General features: G+C 35.4%; 1 long non-coding RNA gene across 1 annotated transcript in view; it reads right to left on the bottom strand.

Annotated features, from left to right (window-relative positions):
* Window positions 1-13055: 13055 nt before the first annotated feature.
* Window positions 13056-18965, bottom strand: part of LOC108282549 — a 20286-nt gene continuing 14376 nt past the window's right edge. Inside the window, exons 2-3 of the long non-coding RNA XR_005195465.1 lie at window positions 17396-17674; window positions 13056-13244 (exon numbers count right to left, since the gene is read on the bottom strand). This is a non-coding gene — a long non-coding RNA (uncharacterized LOC108282549). The remainder of the gene's footprint in view (window positions 13245-17395; window positions 17675-18965) is intronic.

The raw sequence follows: 18965 nt of genomic DNA, 5'->3' as shown, positions 1-18965 counted from the left end.
ATCACCTCTTGTGGATCTCAGGATCCACAAGCCCACCTCCTCCTTTCCCTCAGCCTTGGGAATGGTCTTGTACAAGTGTAGGGGAACATTTGCGCTTTATGTTTCCTCAAGGCATTCTATCTCTGTCTTCTAATTATACCCCATCCTTTTGTGCTTCCTTCAAACCTTCTACATTCTCTGACAGTTTAAGGCTTTGGAAAAATAAAAGAAAGAATGACTTGCAAGCCATTTCCACTTTCTGTCCTGTCCCTAAATTGGCTGAATGTTTGGGGTAGTGATAGGATGGGGATGAGAGGTAGAAAAAAGGCAGGAAATATACAGTACAGAGTACCTGTGCACATCCACACTCCCCCACCAGACACACACAGACTCATGTGCCAGCATGTATACCATGTTTCACATGCATCGGCTCATTGAATCCTCATACAACCATACAAAGGGGATGGTAGTATCTCCATTTTATGAGTGAGAAAACTGAGGCTTGAGGAGATTAAGTTATTTGTCCAGATTTGCCAAAATAGTGCACAGTAGAACTAAAAATTCAACTCAAAATACATCATCTCCAAGTCGATTTAATCAATAACTCCATTAACCTCTGTCTAATGATAAAATTTCTAAAAATCAAATAATATTAATAAGTTTATGCAAGCGTGGTGGTGGGAAATGCCTGTAGTCTCAGCTATTCAAGAGGCTAAGGAGGGAGGATCCCTTGAGCCCAGGAGGTTGAGGCTGCAGTGAGCCATTATTACGCTACTGCACTCCAGCCTGGGTGACAGAACATGACCTTGTCTCAAATAAATAAAATCAAAAATAATATAAACCTTTACGCACGTCTACTGGAAAAAAAAAAGCTTCTGAAAGGTAAATCATGCCTTTTATTTATATTACTGAAGATTTCTGAGACATGTTAGCTTTGCTTCCCAAAGAAATACATAAAAAATGAACCTTAACATAAATATAACATCAAATATTTATTTTAAGATTACTATTGTAACTTTAAACTTTTTGATAATGTTAATACTTACATCTCCCTTAAAACACCTAAATTGCCTATAAATAAAAAGCAATAAATAGTAATTTATATTTCCACCTATACATAGATTTGAGCAGTTACTTAGTGAGGCTGATATAGCTATACAATGCTCAGGAAACTAGATGTTGACATGGAGAAGGCAAACTGTCCCAGAAAAGAAAGGTCCTTAAACACTTACTGCCAAAACATTTTGTGCCTATCTTGAGACACTAGTACTTTTTAAATGCTAGGGGCACTCTCAACTGTTATTGATTCCATTGATTCATAGTGTAGCAAGGTGGGCAGTCTGGTATTTACTCGAAGGGAAGGCAGGAACAGAATGAGAAAGTAGAGAAAATTGTGACTACCTTTTAGAAAAAGAATTTTAAAATACGTATCACTCTTTTTAACAAATGGCTCTGGACCAATTGACATGCAAGTGCAAAAAAGTGAACCCAGACACAAACCTTTCTCTCTTCCCAAAAAATAACCCAAAATGGATCACAGACCTAAATGTAAAGCTCAAAATCATAAAACTCCTAGAAGATAACATAGGACAAAATCTAGTTGATCTTGGGTTTGGTGATGACTTTTTGTCTACAACCGCAAAGGCACAATTTATGAAAGAAAGAACTGATAAGCTGGACTTGATTAAAATTAAAAATTTTTGCTCTATTAAAGACACTGGCAAGAAAATGAAAGATAAGTCACAGACTGGAAAAAAACATTCGCAGACAACATATCTAATAAAAGGCTGTTACCCAAAATATACAAAGAACTCTTAACATTCAAAAATATGAAAAAAAACCATTAAAAATGAGCCCAAGATCTTAATGGACATCCTACTAAATAAGACATACAGATGGCAAACAAGCATAAGAAAAGATGCCTTACAGTATAAGTCATCAGGAAAAAGCAAATGAAAACAAAGAGATACACACCTATTAGAATAGCCAAATTCACAACACTGATAACACCAAATGCTGAAAAGTTTATAAAGTAATAGGAACTCTCATTCATTGCTGCTGGGAATGCAAAATGGGACAGATGCTTTCAAAGACAGCTTGATAGTGTCTTACAAACTAAACATGTGGTTACCGTATAATCTGCAATCATGCTCCTTGGTATTTAGCCAAGAAAAGGTAAAAACTTATATCCACACAAGAACCTATGCATGGATGTTTATAACTGGTTTATTCATAATTGCCAAAACTTGGAAGCAATTAAGATGTCCTTCAGTAGATGATGGAAAAATAAAATGCCGTACCTCCAGATGATGGAATATTATTTGGTGTTAGAATGAAAGAAATTCTCGAGCCATTAAAAGATAGAGAAGAAATTCAGATGCCTATTACCAAGTTAAAAAAAAAAAAAAGCCAAACTGAAAAGGCTATATACCATATGATTCAAACTATATAACATTTTGGTAAAGGCAAAATTATAGAGACAATAAAAAAAAATAGTTGTTACCAAGAGGCATGGGGGGAAGGAGGGATTAATAGGCAGAACACAGAGGATTTCTGGGACGGTGAAAATACTCTGTATGATACTATAATGATGGATACATGTCATTTATATCCACATTTGTCCAAACTCATAGAATGTTCAATACCAAAAAACAAAACATAAACACCCTTATGTAAAACATAGACTCTGAGTGACAATGATGTATCAATGTAGTTTCATCAGTTGTAGCAAATGTACCATTTTGGTGAAGGACTTTGGTAATGAGGGAGCTATCATGTGTGGGGACAGGAAGTATATGGGGTATCTCTGTACCTTCCTCTCAGTTTTGCTGTGAAGCTTAAACTGCTCTAAAAATGGTCTACAATTTTATAAACATTGAAAAAAATTAAAAATTTACTCCCTTTGATTCAGCTATTCTATTTCTGAGAATTTAACTGTGATTGTCCTTCAATGTGTCAACCTGGCTAGACTATAGTTCCCACTTATTCACAAACATGTAGGTAGGTGATGCTATGAAGATATTATTTTTTAGATGTGATTAATGTCTATAATCAGTCGACTCTAGTGAGGGAAATTATTGATTACCATAAGCAGTATTCAATCAGTTAAATAAGACTCAGTGAGTGTTATTCAATCAGTTAAAATGGCTTAAATGCAGAGTTAGGCTTCTCTGAAGAAGCACTTCTGCCTATAGATATCAGTTTGCTCCTCCCTCCCTCCCTCACTCCCTCCTTCCCTCTCTTCCCTCCTTCCTTCCTTCCTTCCTTCTTTCTTTCCTTCCCTCATTTTTTCTGTACAAACACAGTCTGGTTTTGTTGACCAAACTGGCTTGGAACACCTGGTTTCAAGCAATCCTCCCGTCACTGCCCCACAAAATGCTGGGATTAAAGGCATGAGCCACCTCATCTGGCCTTAGGCAGTAGTTTCAGCCTATGCAAGAGAGTTCCAGACTGCCCTTCCTGACATCCTCCCTGTAGATTTCACACTTGCCTAGCTAGCCTCAATAATCATGTAAACCAGTTCCTTGCAATAAATCTCTTATCTCCAGCCACTAAAGCAGTGAAGCTAACTGATACTCTAACAAAATAAAATAATCTGAAATTTGGGAAACAGCTTCATGTAGTAAGAGATTTGCTGAAGTATTTTTTAACACCAAACTGAAGTGTGCAATATTACAGTATTAACTGAAGTAATTATGGCACAGTCAGTTATATTTTTAAGTTATATGCATGCAATTTTTACAGTATTATAGGAAAAATATGTTTAATTCCAAGTCTGAAATGCAAAATAGAAACTGTGAGCAGAATCACAGCTATGTAAACATGCATCCTAAAAAAAAAAAAGGCCTAGAAGAAAACATCTATTAAGAGAGGTCATCTTTAGAAAACTACTTGTTACATTTTAGAGTGGGAAAAATAAAGCAAATTTTACTCTTAAAAAAAAAAGCCAGCAGCTTACTTTAATACAACACATTTGTTCCGAATTGAGGGCACTTCCAAATATATATTATTTTAAAACTAATGCTTTTTAATATAATGATAATTTTTAAAGAAACTTGTGCTTTAAGAGTTTATACAATGATAATATATTCCTACATAATGTATAAACTTAAGTAACTTTATTGCAAACATACTGAACTACTCCAGATGCTACAGCATAAATAAGATGAAGTCACATGTTATAAAGGAAGAGATAAACACTCTGAATTTTCAAATACTTTTTGGTACTAAGGTCTAATAACTTGCCTTTACTCATGTTACATTTTGTGATACATTATACGGAGTGACTAATAAATGCTTACCATAACTAGCACAATTAATCAGAAAAATAAATACGTAGAAAGCACAGATAAGATAGTTACTATGATCCTGCTTGGTGAACAATTGCCTGAAATTAGATTTTCAGTAGAATTTTTTCCATCAAAATGAACCATAATTTTAGTGGTTATAATAGGCATATATTTTAATGCTTGTATATCTGACTTCTACGCAAAATAAATTATTAATGCTTCTCATTACCTGATTACTCCTTCGCCATTCTCTCATTTGTGTGTGTTCTGACAGGTCTTTGCATATACATCTGAACACAGCTTCCTTCTCTCCTAAGCCATCAGAGAAGTCAAGAAAAAAGATATAGATGAAGTAAGAGCTATATACCCATGAAATTATTTAAGTAGTTAAATCAATATGGAATACGCACAGATAAAGATATGAAATGAATTCTCCACTTTCTTCTATGATTTGCTCAATGAAGATAAAAACCTGGTAATATACCTTAGGCCTAGTTGCCACATTCAGTTGCATAATATCTAACCTATTATCACTTCTTAAAACATATTTTATACAGCCATTTATAGACACATCAAATCTAAAGCAAATAGCTCAACAGCAGAAACCATTGTTTTGTGTTTTGTAAGAATTATACTACCCTTCTTTGTTTAAAATATTTACTGTGCAAATATGTGTGCATATGCATAGGAATACTGATGTATCTCAATAGGTCAAATCCACAAATATATTTTTTAAAGGCATAAAAATCTTGATACCAAATACTATGTGAGTGGTTTGGTATCAAGATACCAAATTCTGCTTGCCTTATGTCTCTGGATCATAGAGTGACAACAGATTTTCAGATTTGGAAAAAGTAAAAGTTTGGAAGATTCTGAGATCATAAAGCAGGGTTTAGGCTAAGAATGTAATACATCTGTATGCCTCCCTCTCCCAATGTTCCTGGGGGCACCAGCTCCTTTGAAAGGGCATCATCCTGAGAAGGTATGCTCTTTGGTAAGCAATCCTGAACTCTATGAGATCATAGTCATTATTTTATACAGAAATTCTGGAAGAAGTCAATAAACTTTGGAAATATGCTATGGGCATATGAGCTTATTAGAGAAAACGTAGTGATTGTGAAGGGTTGATGACAATTCTGAATCCTCTTCTTTAAGACCATCTGTTTTCATTTATATTCAGTTGTTCATCTGTTATTCATCCAGGAAGGTTTATTAGTAGCCTAGACATATTTAAATAGTTGATTCATTGAATCTACATAGAAAGATAATAATATAATAGTTGAATCATTGAATATACATACAAAGTTAATAACATACTCAATGTTCAGTGATATGGTTTGGTTGTGTCCCCACCCAAATCTCGTCTTAAATTGTAGTTCCCTTAATTCCCATGTGTTGTGGAAGGAACCTGGTGGGAGATAATTGAATCATTGGGATGGTTGCCTCTATACTCTTCTTGTGATATTGAGTGAGTTCTCACAAGATCTGTTGTTTTTAAGGAGGTTTTCTCCTCCTTCACTCTGCACTTCTCCTTGCTCCTGTCATGTTAAGGACATACCTGCTTTCCCTTCTGCCACGATTGTAAGTTTCCTGAGGCCTCCCTAGCCATGCTGAACTATGAGCAAATTAAACCTCTTTCCTTTATAAATTATGCAGTCTTGGGTATGTCTTTATTAGCTGCATGAGAATGAACTAATAGAGTCAGAAGATATTAAAGATAAAAGATTATATATATATTTTCTGCTTATTAAATATTCTGCATATATATGTGTACTGGAACTGTGGAACATATATATACGTTCGTTTGTACATATACATATATGTTCCAGTACAAGCAAAAGATGATATTTGAAAAGGGTAATTGTTGGTGTAGTTTCTATTTATATTGTAAATATAATAAATATAGAAATACAGGAAACTTACGGCAATTTCTACTTTTAATTGTGGCCTTATCTTTTTTCTTTGTACTGAAACTCATGATCAATATTAATGCTATGATGTCTGAGGCAAGTGGCTATTCAGTTCTATGATTTGCAACCTAGAGTTCATATGTTCTGAAACTGTGCAATACTATACCATAAACTAAATATAGGCCTTTATCCCGAAGCATCAGATAAACTCATATGTAAAGCATTAATCTTACATTAAATCAAGAAAGGTCATTTTATTAAATAAAATGCAAAATTCACATAAACCTTTAAAACAAAACACTTGGTTTACTTTGGGCTGCATCCTTAGACCCGTAGGGCCATTCATTGACTCTTCTCAGCTACTTTTCCTTAACTTATTCACTCTAAAACAGAACACTAAAGGCATAAGACATGAATGAAAAAAACTGGTAAATTAAATTTTATTAGAATAAAAATGCTCACTTTTTTAAAAAAAGATGTTTAAAAAATGAAAAGCAAGCCAAAAACTGGAGAAAGTATTCACAATATATATGGTAGAAAAAGACTTTTATCCAGAATATATAAAGAACTTTTGCAAGTTAATAACAAGAAGATGAACAACTCAATTAAAAAATGGCCAAAAGATTTAGCAGGTACATTTCAAAAGAATATAGATGTACACTGATAGTGATTTAGCAAGTATGTGTGGATAAAAAGATGAACCGTACCATTAGTCATCAAAGAAACACAAACTAAGACCACAATTAAATACAATTACAATACCAATAACTGACTCAAATTAAAATTACTGACAATATCAAGTGTTGATAAGTATTGTGATCTGAATATTTTCCTTCAAAATTCATAGTTGAAACTTAATCAACAATAGTAATTATATTCAGAGATGCAGGTGTGGTCTTTAGGAGGTGATTTGTTCACTCAGGCTCCATTCTCAAAAATGCTACTAATGAACGTTATAAGCAAAATTAAAGATAGCACTTCAATCCCTTTAGCCCTTCCATTCCTTCTACTATGTGGAGACACAGCAAAAGCACCATCTATGAAGCAGAGTAGGTCTTTACCAGGCACTGAATTTGCTGGTACCTTGATCTTGGACTTTTCCACCTCCAGAATGGTCAGAAATACATTTCTATTATTTGTAAATCACCTAGTCTGTGATATTTTGTTATAGCAACTCAAATGGTCTAAGACATAAATTGGTACTGAGAATTCAGATGCTACTAAAATAATATACCTAAAAATTTGAAAATGGATTTGGAACTGGGTAATGGTTAGAGACTGGAAGAGTTTGGAGGTGTATGCTAGAAAAAGCTTAGATTGCCTTGAACTAAGCATGAAGGGCAATTCCTGTGAGGGCTTAGAAGAGAGCTGTGGGGGGACTGAAATCTTGGAGAGTATCTAAGTGGTCAAGAACAGAATATTGTAGAAATATGGACAGTAAAAGCAATTCTGATGAGGTCTCAGTTAGGCATGAGAAACAAGGTATTGGAAACTGGAGGAAAGTCCATCTTGTTATAAAGTGGAAAAGAACTTGGCTGAATTGTGTCCCCTTCCTAGTGCTTTGTGGAAGGCAGAATTTAAGAATGACAAACTAGGATATTTGACGAAAGAATCTCTAAGCAATGTGTCAAGGGTATGGCACAGCTTCTCTTGAGATAAATGAATTAAAAATAGAATTTAGAATCAAAAGGGAAGCAGATCTTAGAATTGAAAAATTCTCAGCTTGTAACAAAAGCAAAGGCATGTTCAGAAGAGAACACCAAGAGTGTGACCAAGGGACTGTTTGTTAAGGAGATTAGGTATGAACATAAGGAAGCCAGATGCTATTCACCTACAAAATGGGAGAATGATTCCAAAGCCATCTTGAACATCTTCAAAACTGCCAATCCTATCACAGGGCCAGAGTACCAGGGTCTTGAAGGCAGAACTATCTCAAAGGCCCATAGGACCTTGTGGTTTGCTGCCCAGGGCCACCTTGAGTTTCTGCTTCTACATTCTGGCACAGTGTTCCTCAGCCACTCCATGTGTGGCTTGCAGTCTGCAGTGACCACCGCTCCAGAAGACACTGGTGGTAAACCTTAGCAGCATCCACAGGGTGTGAAGTCTGCAGGTGCACAGAGTACACAAACTATGGGGGCATAGCTACCTTCATGTAGATTTCAAAGGATGTTCTGGGAGGGCCTTGGGGCCCAGGCAGAGAACTGCCACAGGGGCAGGACCATCTCAAAGAGTCTCTACTAGGACAATGCTTAGCAGAGCCATTGGGGCAGGGCTCCCCTGAGACCATTAGAGCCACCAGTGTACAACACCAGCCTAGGAGAGTCACAGGCACCAGACCCCAACCTGTGAGTCAGGCCCCAACTTGGGCCTCAAGGTATCCAAAAGGTGGAACATGGAGTCAAAGACTCTTCTCAAGCCTCAAAATGTGATATTGTTTGCCTTGCTGGATTGTGGAATTACATGGAACCTATTATCCCTTTCTTCATTCCTATTTTTTCCCTTTTGGAATAGGAATGTCTATTTTATGCCTGTTCCACATTATATTTTGGAAGCACACAACTTGTTTAATTTCACAGGTTCACAGTCAGAGGGGATTTTGCCTTAGGGTGAATCAGACCTTGAGTCTCACTCATATCTAATTTAGATGGTACTTAGAAGACAGTCTGGACTTCATATTTTTGAGTTGATGCTGGAACGTGTTAAGATTTTTGAGGCTACTGAGATGGAATAAATGTATTTTGCAAGTGAGATGAACAAAAAATTTGGAGGGGGTCCAGGAGTAGAATTTTATCTCCCAAAATTCATATGTTGAAATTTGATTGTCAATATAATAGTATCAATTCCTTTAGGAGTCAGTTAGGTCGTGAGGGCTCTGCCTGTGTGAATAGGATAAATATCCTCGTAGAAGAGGCTTCATACAGAGTTTATCCTTTCTATCCCTGACATCTCTTCTGCCATGTGAGGACACAGTGATCATTCCTTTCGCCCTCTGCCTTCTGCCATAAAGGATGCAGTAACCAGGCACCAGCCTGAAACCTGACAGCAGTCCTCACTAGACAGTGAATCTGCTGGTGCCATGATCTTAAACTTCCCAGCATCCAGAACCATGAGAAATAAATTTATATTATATATAAATCACCAAGTCCAAGGTATTTTGTTACACTATGATAAACAGACTAAGACATTGAAGATATGGAGCAACTAGACTCTCATATGCTGCTGATAGGAATTGTACCACTACTTTGGGAAACAGTTTGGCAGTTTCTTTGAAAATGAAGTATAAACTTACCTCCTAGAAATTTACACAAGAGACACCCCAAAAAAATATGTTCACACAAAAACTTGCATACTGCAAACAAAAATAAAATTCTAAACCCCTCAACCATTCTGAATGGACCCCTCCTCTCAGCCAAGAGCATTCCAAAGTTAACCTGTAAAACTACTTCAGGCCATGATGGGAACCATTAACATCAACACAGACCTTAAGACTGATAGAAAATGGTCTTTAAATCTGATAAGAAACATAAGAAACATTTACAATCTATTCTCTCTGAAGCCTGCTACCTGGAAGCTTCATCTGCATGATAAAACCTTGGTGTCCACAACCCTTTATAGTAACCCAGACACTTCTTTCTATTGATTCCAGGTCTTTATTTTACTTTATTAAAAACTCTCATGACAGATTAGATTCCAAGTCTTTAGATAATAACTCAACCAACTGCCAATCAGAAAATCTCTGAATGTGCCTGTGACCTGGAATCCTCCACATCCTGTTGTCCTACTTTTCTGGACCAAACCAATGTACATCTTACATGTATTGATTGATGTCTTTTGTCTCCCAAAAATGTGTAAAACCCAGTTGTAGCCTGACAATTTCGGGCATATGTCATCAAAACCTTCTGAGGCTGTGTCATAGGCATGTTCTTAACCTTGGCAAAATAAACTTCTAAATTAAGACTTGTCTTAGCTACTTTTTGGTTTACAATACCAATGTTCATAGCAGCTTTATTTCTAAAAATCAAAAATTAGAAACAATCCAAATGTCATCAACAAGTGAATGGATAAACAAATTTTGATACATCCATGTGTGACATACTATTTGGCAATAAAAAGAAAAAGATACTAATGCATGCAACATTGTAGATAAATCTCAATATCATTATGCTGGGTACATACTGTATGATTTCATTCATACAAAACTCAAGAAAATGAAAAGTAATCTATAGTGACAGAAAGTAAATCAGCATTTGTCTCAGGATGGGACTAGAGAAAGGAATTTTAAAATTTAAAAGAAATTTTAAAATTTAAAAGAAAGTAATTTAAAAGAGCTTGAATATACTTTTGGGGTGATAGAATTCATTATCTTGATTGTTACAATGGTTTTAAAACAGACAAAACTCTATAATTTCAATATGTAAAGTTTGATTACATCTCAAGTAAGCCATTTTTTTTTTTTAAAGACTCCAAGTTCCAGACTGAAAGCACTGTAATGCCGCAGGTAGAAATAAGAGGGAAATATAACAGGAGAAATGGTTGCCTTGCTGTTAAATTTGCTTTCCATTTCAAACATTTTGAATTTTAAGTAGCCATCCACAGCAAGGAGAAATGTGAATCTAGAGAATGGGAAAGAGTTCAGAACTCAAGGAAAAGATTTAGTGGTAATCCTCACAGAAGGATTTTAATAAATTTTATGCTTCAATTTCATAGACGCATAAAAGCTTAGGATTGAGGGAGATAGTCATGTAAGAACTGAAAAAAAAGATGGAATTCCAAATATTAGGACCATCAAGTTAGGAAAACACAAGGAAAAACAAACCTTTAGGGAACTGAGAAAGGTGTTAGACCAGTAGCATAATCAGGAAACCACTATTTCATGAAAGCCATGGGAGAAGAGGGATGCAACAGGGAAGAAAAGGTAGCCAATATCAGGCAAGCAGTACAAATGACATGAAGGATGAGGACTGACAAACAGCAGTGGGTTTGGTGATTAGAAAGTCACTAACAATTCCCTTGGGAAATATTTTTTTTTAAAGCACACAAAAAGTTACCAGAAAGTATGTTAATCTATTTTTTATAATATAAAAAAATACAAAATATATATATATATAAAATATCAAAAAATAAAAACAACTCAAAAGTCTAATAAGAGAGGAAACAACTTATGTCATTTGTACCATGAAATATTTTATAGCAATTAAAATATGAAGAATTTTTCTTCATATTTTCCATATGATATGGAATTTTTGGTAAGGTAAAAATTAGGAATCAAAATTGTGTGTTTGTGTGTGTGCATGCATAGGTGTGCATGTGCATATATATAATGATATGTGGAAAAAATGAATGAGGGAATATGAGAAAATGGTAACAGTACTTACCTCATAGTAATGTGATTGTAAATGATTGTTTCACATATCTTTTTTTCTGTTCTTTCTGCAAATGTTACAATTATCTTTTTAAATAAACTATTTTATCATTACAATACAAATGTTTGATAGATCAAAAAATATATCTGAATTTGGCTGGGTGCAGTGGCTCACACCTGTAATCCTAGCACTGTGGGACACCGAGAAGGGATAATCACCTGAGGTCAAGAGTTCAAGACCAGCCTGTCCAACATGGTGAGACATTGTCTCTACTAAAAATACAAAAATTAGCCAGGCATGGTGATGGTTGCCTGTAATCCCAGCTATTTGGGAGGCTGAAGCAGGAGAATTGCCTGAACCCGAGAGGTGGAGGTTGCAGTGAGCCGAGATTGTGCCCCTGTGCTTCAGCCTGGGAAACAACAAGATACCATCTCAAACAAACAAACGAATATACATATATTATATATTTGAATTATCTGAAAAATATATATATTCAGATATATATATATATCTGAATTTGTTTCAGATTTTTGTTCAGTAAAATATCAAAGAAAAGTGGGCTAATTTTAGAAAATAGAAAAATATGTAAATATTTAAAAGAAAAAGAAACCCTTATTCTCATGTACCAGAGTAACATGTTGGTGTATGTCTATAGACTTTTAAGATGTTATTCTATATTCTATGTTGGTATATGTCTACAGTCTTTTTAGATGTTATTCTATATTCTAAAGTATTCAAGTCTAGCTTTTGCCTTACTACTGTAGCAATTATCCTTTATACACATGGTTTGAGTGACTGCAATTTCCTTGTTGCTTAATAGAATGTTCCTTTATTCCTCTGTTATCAATAGGTCTGTAATGCATACCTAGGTATATCCAGTTACGACCTTTATTCAGAATATTTCTTATGCTAATATGCCAGGTTTTAATAATATTAACATTTTTAAGCCTAAAATATATATTGTAGCACATTATTATATGGAGACATTAAAAAAATTGATTATTGAGAAAACACTTAAAATGATGCTTGGCCTTTAATAAATAACATATACACGTTTGATAGAGGTATTCAAGACATATACAGCCCATGGTGGATCAATCCTGTAATTCCAACACTTTGGGTGGCTGAGATGGGAGAACTGCTTACAGACCAGGATTTGAGACCAGTCTGGATAACATAGTGAGACAACAGTCTCTAAAAATAATTAAAAGTGAGCTGGGCATGGTGGCATTCCTGTAGTCCCAGCTACTGAGGAGGCTGAGACAGGAGGATCGCTTTAGAGCTATGACCACTCCACTGTGGTACAGCTTGGGTGACAGAGCAAGACCCTGTCTCAAAAAAACAATTTAAAAAGATATACATAACAATAAATAATAAATATGGTCCCTCCTTGTGAAAATATAAAGAACCAAGCATTTTTTAAAAAATAGATTTCTAGATGGAGTGATAAATTGAAAAATCCAATCTGCAGTCATTACATATTTTTACCAAAGAGCTCTGGAAAGAAGCTGACCTTTTTTTTTTTTTTTTTTGAAACTGTTCTTCATGCTCACTGCTGACATCAAGAAGTAGGGACTCAAAAGCAAAAGCACTTGGACTCAGTGGAGAAAACAGCTATTGTGTCGGCAGCATTCATCATCTCATAAGATCCTATGTCGACTCTTGAGGTCCATAACTCTCCAGAACACACAGTACAGGAACCACTAAAGGGCATGGCAATGAATAAAACAAGAAGAAGAAAGAATTCTATTTCAGTTCATTTATTTTTCTTAATCAAAAAGAAAAGTGGAAGTTCAAAATGAAAAAAAAAATTGCTCACTATAGGGAAAGGAAATTTGAGATAAGAAGCAACCAGCCATATTTCCAATTTTAAAAGCCTGGGTCCTAGAAGTATTTCATGTCAATGGTTCAGGATCCCAGATTTAGGGAATATGGAGATATTAAAAGCTGCCTTACTGAGCATGAATGAGCTTTGAATTAAATGTGTGGTTAAATAATGAAGGGAAAATACCACAGTCATCTGGGATCCAAAATGAAAACCAATAACCATGAGGCAATCCTGATGATTCCAGAGCCATTGATGCCAGTAAATAAAACTGCAGCTGGACTAAACAGACTCAGGGTCGATCAATATGATGGGAAGGGAATTGAATGTACGAAAGGGTATTTGGTAACTCATTTTGTTTATTTGGTTTCCATTGCCTTTCCCAAAAGCCACTCACAATCTCCATATTTAGCTTCCAGTCCCAGAGACCATTCTGAAGAGATGAAACGCCCATTGTGAGTTAGTAAGTCATTAACTGGAGTCTCAGATCTGACACCCTTTCTTGTCCAAGAGACTTGATGAACTCTTGAGACTCATGGAGAGTCTATAACATACTGGTCTAGACCCATTAGATTTTGCAGAGATTATTTAACAATTTTTAGTTTGCACATTCAAAGCTACTAGTACCATTTTAAAAAGAATTTATAATTAGAAATTGGTATGGTACCCTAGCATTAACAGGTGGAAGAGGTCAAGGGTTAGCATTGACATTTGAAACACAATGCTGAATTATGCAGTGTAATGGCCTCAAGCTGCATGGAGTTTAATTCAATTCCTTTATTTACTAACTGTGATCTTTGGCAAGTCATGACACATGTCTTAGAGACAGAAGCAAATGTAAAAAAGCCCACAATGATATTCCTCTCGAAAAGTGGAGTCTTTTTCCCCCTACTTTGAACCTGGTAGGAGTCATTACTTGCTTTGACCAATACAATGCACCAAAAATGAGGTTATGCTAGTGTCATAGCCGGGCCTAAGAGGACTTGCAGTTTCATTTGAGAGCTTTTGGAATTGTGAGACTACCACATGAACAAGCCAGGGCTGGTAGGCTAGAGAATGAGAAACTGTGCGGGGATAAGTCCTGTTGGAGTAAGATCTAGCTAAGGTCTTTACAGATCAGTCAGGCCCCAACTGGCTCACTAGCTGATCACAGGTTCATAGAGCTCAGCCAAGATCACCTATTTTGGCTCAGAACAAGAACTAGCCAACTAAGCCCCACCCAAGCCATCATTCCACAGAATCTTGAGTTAAATGATGGGTTGCTATTTTAAGCCTCTAATTTTGGAGGTAGTGCATTAATCACAAAAGAGAATTGACAGATATCTCATCCATAAAATGAGATAACTAAAGGACCTACCTAATACAATTATTGGGAGATTCAAGTGAGTTAATATATGTAAACCACTTTGTGCCTGGCCAGAGTAAGTAAAGTACTCAAACATATTAGCAATGACTATTATTATTTATAATTGGTAAAGATTATCTCATGAAAGGACTTTTTCAAATGTATGACAGGTTATGTAGCTAACATGTTATATGGTAGGCTATAAAATTTCCACTCTGAGAAAATATTTACATCATGAGCTACAGTGCTGCTTGCTCTTCTACTACACTATCCGAAAATCACTCTTTCTGACAGGAAAGCTGGAGGTGCTCCTCTAGATGACTGCTGTTAAATGTAAACATATTACTCAAGAAGAGAGGAGACCTTATGGTTCTGCTCCCTACTAATATCAGCTTATATTCTTCTATCAAATATGCTTTTTGTCTTGTGTGGCATCAAGTTGGACCAAGCAGATGTAAGGAAGGGAGGAAGGAGAGCATGAGAACAGTGTCATTAAAAAGACAGAGGTACCAGGAGGACCACATAGAGCTTGAGGAGAATATTGTATTCATTTTTGTTTCACCATTAGATGGGACTCTTAGCCACATTCCATAAAATACTACTACAAACAAAAATTCTCATTTACATACAAGATTTAGAATTTTATTCTAATGAATCTTCTCATCATCCTCCCAAACACTAAAATATGAAAGATATATTCCTAAAAATATATTCTAAAAAATACAACCCTAAACCTACAAATGCTGATCAAATACTACCTTTTTAAATTTTCCCTTCATTTTTTGCATTAATTTTCTAATTTTTTCCAAGGCTTTTCCAGCAATGCATTAACTTTTACACTAACAAGTATTAATGTAGTTCCTGTCTTTCCCCGAAAGTACTATAAAACTGAAGGTTTTTAGGATTTAAGACTGGGATATAAATATTCAACCCAGGTGTTTCTAAATCACCTTCCACAATCTCAAACGATGCTATACTTGAAGAACTCTGGCAAAATGTCTTAAATTGTAGTCTGTGTTTGTATCAAGTTATGTTATATCCAGAATAAATACATAAAATAAAGCAAAGTCTGCTGACATATTTATTTTCAGAATAGTTCTGTCATACGAACTTTATAATCATATTTGAAAATCCAGCTGTGGAAAGGTATGCATACCAGATAAATGACTATTGGGCCTTTGCCAGACCACAAAATTGAATCATATAAAGAAAAATTCTAAACCACTGTTAGAGCAATCCATCCTTTTATGCTAGACTCTCTAATTAACCACCTAATTTCTGTCAATATCAATATAACAATCCTTTTTTTGCCTATTAAAAATTATAAAAAGTTGACAACATTTTTCTGAAAATGCCCAGTAAAAGTGATTTCTGGCTTTTAAAATTCTTGTCTTATCTAAAATGTATCTATAAATATAAATGTCCTATGTGCCCAATGTAATCAGTTTTCCATTTTCAGTAAATTCCAAAGAACTCTTAAAATGTGGGCTCAATATCCTGGTGGATTGTTTCTATTAGAAACTGTGTCAGTTAGAAAGAAATGTCTCTATGTTTTCTAGCTCTTAATTCCAGAAAGGCAACAGGTTCAGTCCTAAGCATCGTATCTTTTCAACTAGGAATAAACTTGTGTTTATCCCCCCAAATACATAGCTTGAGCAAGAGTTTATGGATATGCTCAACTTGAATAATTTTTTCTTTAGCCTAAGGCACACTCTGAGTCTAGCCCCATGTACTGAGTAAGCATCTGAACCAGGTCAGTAAGTGGTTGTGATTAATGCATGCTATGCCTGAGATCTCTGGCTGTTCAGATGCGAAGCCCATAAAATATCCGCTGCCTGAGATACGGACCATTTGAGAAGATATTTTCCACTTTAAATATGTTCATACAAATTAAAATGAATTTTATTTGATGAAAATTATATGAAAACAATTATATATTGTCAACTTAAGGAGCTAATAAATGCAACAAATGAAGGCAAGGCCTCTTACATACGGCCTTTGGAAACGTGTTTTATAAGATGTGGTTAATGTAATTAATAGAATGAGTCTAGAATGCTGCCAGTGTTGCATGATCAGAGAATCAGCAAATGCTATCCCCATTATTTTCCCTTCTTTCCATTGCCACCGCATATGTAATCAACAGAAAAATAGAGGTCTTAGGTATAAGGGACTTAATTTATTTCCTTCATATTGCTCTAGCTAATACAGAACACTGCACCTTTAGCCTACTGTATCAACTGTACAAAAGATGATCTTTGCTTTGCCCAGCTTTTTCCCTGCTACTTTCACTGTTGAGCTATATCTTAACCTCCACTTCCCTCAGCCATTGTTTTACTCTTTCACCATTCTGGCTTTGTAACAGTTTACCTATGTGTGGATGTAATGGACATTGCAAAGAAAGTAAGAATGATCTACTTCAGCACTTCTGTAATCTTTGACTTTCTGTCTAATGATCTTGTACTAACTTTCTGCATTTTCTAGAGTCGATAAAAATATTTTAGTTAATGAAAGAGAGCTTCTGTTTTAAGAAAGGATGTGTTTCCTCACCTTCCACAGCCCCCATTTACAATAATAAAGAAATATGAAAGCTATGAACCCACATGAAAAATATGAGTACAGGGCTATCAGCAGACATTTTGAGAAATTTCTGGAAAATGGAAATTAGACCAACAAGTAAGTGTTACCTATGCAGCAGGAAGGAGAAGTCATCAGTTCGGATGTACCCATTAAAAGAGCTGCAGCTGAGGAGGAAGCTGGTTTCCAGGCAGAATTCTGGACTTCGTGGATAAACTTCACTGAAATATCAGAGTACAGTGGGAAAATGAAAGCACAGAATCCAAGAAACAGAGATGACACACAGGAGAGAGGCCAAGCAAAGCTCTGTGATGAAAGCTATGAAGTAGCCCATGGAGCAGCCAGCTGAGACTGGAACAAGAGGATGGAGTACTCCATGTAGGGAAATTCTAGAAAGGAAACACAAAATTATACATTAAAATATGATATAAGCATATTGGCAGATTGGGTAGATAGGAATTAGGGCAGTGTCAGAGTGCTATTAATATTTCCTCCTCTTCCATAATGGGTAGTCTGAAAATAATGCCTGAAAATCATATTATGTAGAAATATGTTATTAGAGACCGGGCCCAGTGGCTCACGCCTGTAATCCCAGCACTTTGGGAGGTTGAGGCAGGCAGATCGCAAGGTGGGCAGATCTCAAGGTCAAGAGATCGAGACCATCCTGGCCAACATGGTGAAACCCCGTCTCTACTAAAAAACAAAAAACAAAAATTAGCTGGGCATGGTGGCACACACCTGTAGTCCCAGCTACTCAGGAGGCTAAGGCAGGAGAATTGTTTGAACCCGGGAGGTGGAGGCTGCAGTGAGCTGAGATCCTGCCACTGCACTCCAGCCTGGGTACAGGGCAAGACTCCCTCTCAAAAAAAAAAAAATTTAAGAAATATGTTGTTAGACACCAGAACAAACTGCTACGTGTTCAGAGTTTTATTTTTTCCTCATTGGTGAGGAGTGATGGCAATAAGAAATCTATGCAATTGTCTTACTTTAATTAAAAAATTGGTAATATAATGATAAAATAATGTATGTACTAATTAAAAACGGAAATACTCCATTGTGATGAGCATACACTTAAACAATTCCTGCAGAAAAGTGTACCTTTTATGGATATAAAGCCATCAATGATATCAAGTGCCTTAACCACTGCATACTCTGAAAGCACATCCTAAAGAAAATAATAATACATATTATCAAATATTTACATGTAGATATGTTTACCATGGTACTTTTTATATTAAGGAACTTTATAAACCAGCAAAATATACAATAGAAAAATGATTTAAAAGGTTATGGTAAATATTTTTAGCAATTAATGAAGAGGTTGGGAATGAATTCCAAGAACCCCTGACTATTAGATTATGAGTTGCCTCTAGCTCCCTCCATAGAGAAACAGGCTTCCATGTGCATACTTGGAATAATCCCTGGAGAGAAGTATATTAAGAAAATATTTTGAAATGTTTCTTTTAATTTAAAAAACACATTATAATAAAAAACGATTATGGTGTTATGCCTGGCACATTGAAGATTAAATGTTTGTTGAACTAAGAAAGAATATTTTGTAGTTATTAAAATCTACATTTTGCATTTGAAAATATATTTAATGACATAAAAAAGATTCATGATTTCCAAGAAAAGAATAAAGATTACATGTACAACATAATCTTCATTTTTTTTTTTTTT

This window comes from Cebus imitator, unplaced genomic scaffold (genome assembly GCF_001604975.1).
Source record: "Cebus imitator isolate Cc_AM_T3 unplaced genomic scaffold, Cebus_imitator-1.0 Scaffold243, whole genome shotgun sequence".
NCBI classification, from domain to species: domain Eukaryota; kingdom Metazoa; phylum Chordata; class Mammalia; order Primates; family Cebidae; genus Cebus; species Cebus imitator.
Note: the sequence above shows the minus strand (reverse complement) of the source record. Positions and strands in the feature narration are given on the sequence as shown.